We start from the raw sequence: 6,653 nt of genomic DNA on the forward strand, positions 1-6,653 counted from the left end.
GGCAATGAATTCCAGAGTCTAATTACACGTTGGGTGAAGAAAAATTTTCTCCGATTCGTTTTAAATTTACCACACTGTAGCTTCAACTCATGCCCTCTAGTCCTAGTATTTTTGGATAGCGTGAACAGTCGCTTCACATCCACCCGATCCATTCCACTCATTATTTTATACACTTCTATCATATCTCCCCTCAGCCGTCTCTTCTCCAAGCTGAAAAGCCCTAGCCTTCTCAGCCTCTCTTCATAGGAAAGTCGTCCCATCCCCACTATCATTTTCGTCGCCCTTCGCTGTACCTTTTCCAATTCTACTATATCTTTTTTGAGATACGGAGACCAGTACTGAACACAATACTCCAGGTGCGGTCGCACCATGGAGCGATACAACGGCATTATAACATCCGCACACCTGGACTCCATACCCTTCTTAATAACACCCAACATTCTATTCGCTTTCCTAGCCGCAGCAGCACACTGAGCAGAAGGTTTCAGCGTATCATCGACGACGACACCCAGATCCCTTTCTTGATCCGTAACTCCTAACGCGGAACCTTGCAAGACGTAGCTATAATTCGGGTTCCTCTTACCCACATGCATCACTTTGCACTTGTCAACATTGAACTTCATCTGCCACTTGCACGCCCATTCTCCCAGTCTCGCAAGGTCCTCCTGTAATCGTTCACATTCCTCCTGCGACTTGACGACCCTGAATAATTTTGTGTCATCGGCGAATTTAATTACCTCACTAGTTATTCCCATCTCTAGGTCATTTATAAATACATTAAAAAGCAACGGACTCAGCACAGACCCCTGCGGGACCCCACTAACTACCCTCCTCCACCCAAAAAAAACAACTTTAACAACTTTTTTTTCCAGCCTGTATGCCAGCCTCAAATGTCATACCCAGCTCCATCACAGCAGTATGCAGGTCCCTGGAGCAGTTGTTAGTGGGTGCAGTGGACTTCAGCCACGTGGACCCAGGCCCATCCCCCCTCCCACCTATCACACTTGTGGTGGTAAATGGGAGCGCTCCAAACCGCCCCCAAAATCCACTGTACCCACATTTAGGTGCCCCCCTTCAGCCATAAGGGCTATGGTAATGGTGTAGAGTTGTGGGCAGTGGGCTTTGGGGGGGATTTGTGGGGCTCAGCACCCAAAGGAAGGGAGCTATGGACTTTAGAGGTAGTTAACTGTTTATTTTAAATTGTTACAAGTGCCCCCTAGGGTGCCCGGTTGGTGTCCTGGCATGTGAGGGGGACCAGTGCACTACGAATCCTGGCCCCTCCCACGAACCAATGGGCGTCCATCTTTTTTTCCGATAATACGGTTTGTGCCCGGCAAATGCACTGGATTTGGTCGTTTTTGAGCTGGGCGCCTTCGGCTTCCATTATCGCTGAAAAACGAAACCGCCCAGCTCAAATCTGCACAAATCCAATGCATTTGCCGGGCACAAACCGTGTTATCGGAAAAAAGATGGACGCCCATTTTTTCGAAAATACAGTTTGTCTCGCCCCTTCACGTACCCGTTCTCGGAGATAGACGCCCATGGAGAAGGGCGTTCGCGTTCGATTATGCCCCTTCATATGGGCCAAGAGGATTTAGTCATCGAAATACACGTATTAGGGATCGTAAAAATTTGATAGACTGTTCCTTATACTTTTCTAGGCAATTCTAGAAATAATAGAGGGTCTTTTACTAAGCCATGGTAGCATTTTTAGCTTGCGGTAGAAATCAGCTGGCGGTAAATACCGAGACGGGCACATTCAACTGGTCAGGAGCGCTAAACCGGCTATTCGTGAACATTCAGCGGTTGATGGCCAGTTATCTCCTGCTGACTATTCTCAGTCAGTTTTAGCGGCTAAACTGTTATATCACGCAATATAACTAGCTATTTGCTAATATTTATCACGTCGCTGGCTAAGTCTGGTGGCCAAATTGGGCTGCTGAAATAGCAGGTCTATCTTTGGCTGGTTTAAACTTAACTGGCCAGTACTGAATATTGGCTTGGCCGGTTAAGTTTAAACCAGCTAAAAATTAACCAGATCGTCAATGCCGGTCACTGGAAACAGCTCGGCATTGAATACCCCGCTCTCACTGCTGACCGTGGGAGTTGGTCAGGCTGCCTCCTGTGGTCTGAATAAGGAAACAACAGTTTCAACACAAATAAAACAAACAATGTAAAATAAAGGAACACAAACGTTTCAGCACCACAACCCAATATTTTTACCTGTCTAGAACACCAAATTGTGCTAGTTATACATTTTTAAATAAAATACATTTCAGCTATGGTAATCTGTGCTACTCAAGGTTACGTACATTCAAGGGTACTGAAGGAGCTTAGGGAACTTCTGACAGCTCCACTGGCTGACCTATTTGCTGCTTCTCTAGATCTGGGAATGGAAAGAAGCGGATGTGGATATAAGGAAGAGGATGGGAACTACAGGCCAGTTAGTTTGATCTCTGTGGTACAAGTAAATTAATGGAAAGGCTTTCAAAACAGAGAATAGTGACGTTTCTGGAGTCAAACGGATTGCGGGACCTAAGGCAGCATGGTTTCACTAGAGGCAGGTCTTGTCGGACAAATCTGATTGATTTCTTTGACTGGGTGACCTGAGACTTGGATAGAGGGAAAGCGCTAGATAGAAAAAGCCTTTGACACAGTTCCGCATAGACGACTAATAAATGAATTGAGTGCCCTCAGTATGGGCCCTAAAATAACTGGTTGAGTGCAAGATGAAAGAAGATAACGGTAAATGGACCTCATCCTGAGGAAGTTGTGTCACAAGATTCGATTCTTGAGCCGTTTGTTTTTGTAAGTAATATTGCGGAAGGGCTGTCTGGTAAAGTTTGCCTCTTTGCCAGCTCAGCTCCTCACCCCGGGTTGTTTCACTCCTTAATCAGGAGCCAGGATCACACAAACAGATATATTTCTCTTCTCTGCCACTGGCAGGTTCACACGAGCTGGGCGCAGACCAGGACCGGACTTACTCCGGCAGGCTGAAGGTACTCTTTCTCTGGGCATTCACTCAATAATTAGTCAGCAGTCTCAGCTGCAGTAAACGTCAACTTGCTTTACTAACACAATTGGAAAAGCAACTGATAAACTTGATAACTTGGTCTGTACAACGTTGGGTCTTTCAGGGTGATCAGTACAGTTCAAACAGGTTTTCCCATACAGTCAGAGCACATAAATCACAGTTCAGTTCTATGTGAAAATCTCCTCCTTTTGAACAAGGTACTTGACATTCTCCTCATGATTAAATTTACAGTCTACAATAATCTCCACACGCACAGCTGTTTTAAGTCTTTCCAGTTTTACCTCAAACTCCTCTGATCTACTGTTGGGGAACTAGAGCAGGATAACCAGTCACTCCAGGTCTCCGTCAGAATTTCGGCTTCAACACATTACATCTTTGGCTTACAGCAGAGAGGAGTGGCCTAGTGGTTAGGGTGGAGGACTTTGGTCCTGAGGAACTGAGTTCGATTCCCACTTCAGGCACAGGCAGCTCCTTGTGACTCTGGGCAAGTCACTTAACCCTCCATTGCCCCATGTAAGCCGCATTGAGACTGCCATGAGTGGGAAAGCGCAGGGTACAAATGTAACAAAAATAAAATAGATACTATTGGAGATTCTACATGGAATGTTGCTACTATTTGACATTCTACATGGAATGTTGCTATTCCACTAGCAACATTCCATGTAGAAGCCTGCGCGGCCACACTGGTGATCTGCAAGGGCCGACTTCTACATGGAATGGTGCTAGTGGAACTGAGTTCGATTCCCACTTCAGGCACAGGAAGCTCCTTGTGACTCTGGGCAAGTCACTTAACCCTCCATTGCCCCATGTAAGCCGCATTGAGCCTGCCATGAGTGGGAAAGCGCAGGGTACAAATGTAACAAAAATAAAATAGATACTATTGGAGATTCTACATGGAATGTTGCTACTATTGGAGATTCTACATGGAATGTTGCTACTATTTGACATTCTACATGGAATGTTGCTACTGTTGGAGATTCTACATGGAATGTTGCTATTCCACTAGCAACATTCCATGTAGAAGCCTGCGCGGCCACACTGGTGATCTGCAAGGGCCGACTTCTACATGGAATGGTGCTAGTGGAACTGAGTTCGATTCCCACTTCAGGCACAGGAAGCTCCTTGTGACTCTGGGCAAGTCACTTAACCCTCCATTGCCCCATGTAAGCCGCATTGAGCCTGCCATGAGTGGGAAAGCGTGGGGTACAAATGTAACTAAAAAAAAAAAAAACCAGCAAGCAGGTAAGCCACACTAATCTACAATGGCTCCTAATCAAAGAACGCATTGCTTTCAAAATCTGCACTCTGGTTCACAAAATTATCTACGGTGAAGCCCTGGTATACATGACAGACTTGATCGACCTACCAACTAGAAACACATCCGAATCAACACGAATGTACCTAAATCTCCACCACCCAAGCTGCAAAGGACTCAAATACAAATCAACTTACGCATCCAGTTTCTCCTACACAAGCACACAACTGTGGAACGCATTACCAAAAGCCTTGAAAACAACGTAGGACCACCTAAACTTTTGGAAATCACTAAAAACCAACCTGTTCAAAAAGGCATACCCTACCAATCCAACATAAATGCCTGATCTGTGTAACACAACAAAAAAAGTAGGTAATGGACAGGGCCGGTCTTAGCAAGTGCGGGGCCCTATGCAGACCAATTTGGTGGGGCCCCATCCTAGCCCCGCCCTACCGTAGTCCCACCCCCACCCCCATCGTAGCCCCGCCCCCTACCCTAGCTCCACTCCATTGATAAGATTATTCCATTTTTAGAACATTTTTTTATTTATGAAATTTCACATAAAGACAAATGAAGCTAAACTTGTACAAAAAAACTGATTGAAATAATAAGCACAATGCTATCATGAAACCTCCCCTCCCCAGAAATTATTCAGTTCAAGTCCACTACAATTAGTAGTTCCAATTCTCATAACAAAGGAGAATAAAGGAAAAATATTAAGAAAAGATTCAGTACTTTCAAATTCCCCTATTACTCTGTAACCCATATATGCAATAAAATAAAAATGAAATGAAAAGATATACAATAAAATAAAGTGATATGTAAAATATAATGTACAATATAAAAACATATAGACCACCAAGGTATTAAAATTGTTTTAAAATATATACCACAACTCTCTGACTCAAGAAGACTCTGACTCTGTCATCCATAATTGTCTGACAACACACAGAAAAAAATAAGTAAAAAAAAAAAAGTCACAATTAATACCTTAAACACCAATATACCAGCCATACGGAAAATGCAGATTATCAACAATATGAAGCTAGCAAGGGATCATAATACCACAATTCTCATGTAGAGCCACAAAACACCCTTTTAGGGTGGATAGTGTTCACAATGAGTTCCTTTTATTAACGACCATATATAGATCCTTCAAGAGGTAGTGTGTCATGATTTAGGCTCTACACCCTTTCTGATCTTTGGTGCCACCTTAGTAAGGCCAACACACAATCTCTCCACTGCAAAACACTATACACAAACTTGTGCAAAAACACACTCATAACCTTACCAAACCATAACAGCACTAATTCCAAGGACAGGACGAGCTACAACCTTATGCGTGGAAAGGCAGCGCTATAATTACACCGGGCTCTAAAACACTAGTGCACAACCTAGTGAAAAAAAAACAAACAAAAAGGGCTGCAAACTATACGCTAGCAGAATACTGCACCCTCCTTGATCATACCTGAAAAGCACATGAAGGCAAAATACTGAACTGGAAAGTTACCTCAAGAAGTCAGACTCAGCATGCAGCAATACTACAAAAATTGAAACTTACATGAAAAATATCACAGATGCACATTTCCAAAAACTGACATATTCCAATTAATAAATCCTGAATAAAATAGTTTTTTCTACCTTTGTTGTCTGGTGACTTTGTTTTTCTGATCATGCTGGCTCAGTATCCGATTGTGCTGCTATCTGTCCTCTTAACTCCGTTTCCAGGGCTTCCTTTCCATTTATTTCTTTACTTTCCTCCTTTCATTTCTTGCCCTACATCCGTAAGTAAAAGCTGGGTCCTCCGCAGACTTGACTGTCCAGTGGATCCAGCTTCTGCCTATTTTCTATATCCATGTGCACTTTTTCTCCTCTCTTCCTTTTCCCTCACCTCATCTCCTTCCTCACTCTTCCCTCGCCTCCATCCATGTCCAGCATTTCTTCTCTCTCCTCCATCCACCCATGTCCAGTGACCCTCCTGTGCCCCCTGCCATCCACCTATGTCCAGAACCCCCCTCCCCTGCCATCCACCCATGTCCAGCGACCCTCCTGTGCTCCCTGTCCTCCACCTATGTCCAGAACCCCCCTCCCCTGCCATCCATCTATGTCCAGTGACCCTCCTGTGCCCCCTGCCCTTCTCTGCCATCCACCTATGTCCAGAAACCCCCCTCCCCTGCCATCCATCTATGTCCAGTGACCCTCCTGTGCCCCCTGCCCTCCCCTGCCATCCACCTATGTCCAGCGACCCTCCTGTGCCCCCTGCCATCCACCTATGTCCAGAAACCCCCCTCCCCTGTCATCCACCCATGTCCAGCGACCCTCCTGTGCCCCCTGCCCTCCCCTGCCATCCACCTATGTCCAGCG

This window comes from Microcaecilia unicolor, chromosome 6 (assembly GCF_901765095.1).
Source record: "Microcaecilia unicolor chromosome 6, aMicUni1.1, whole genome shotgun sequence".
Classification (NCBI taxonomy): Eukaryota; Metazoa; Chordata; class Amphibia; order Gymnophiona; family Siphonopidae; genus Microcaecilia; species Microcaecilia unicolor.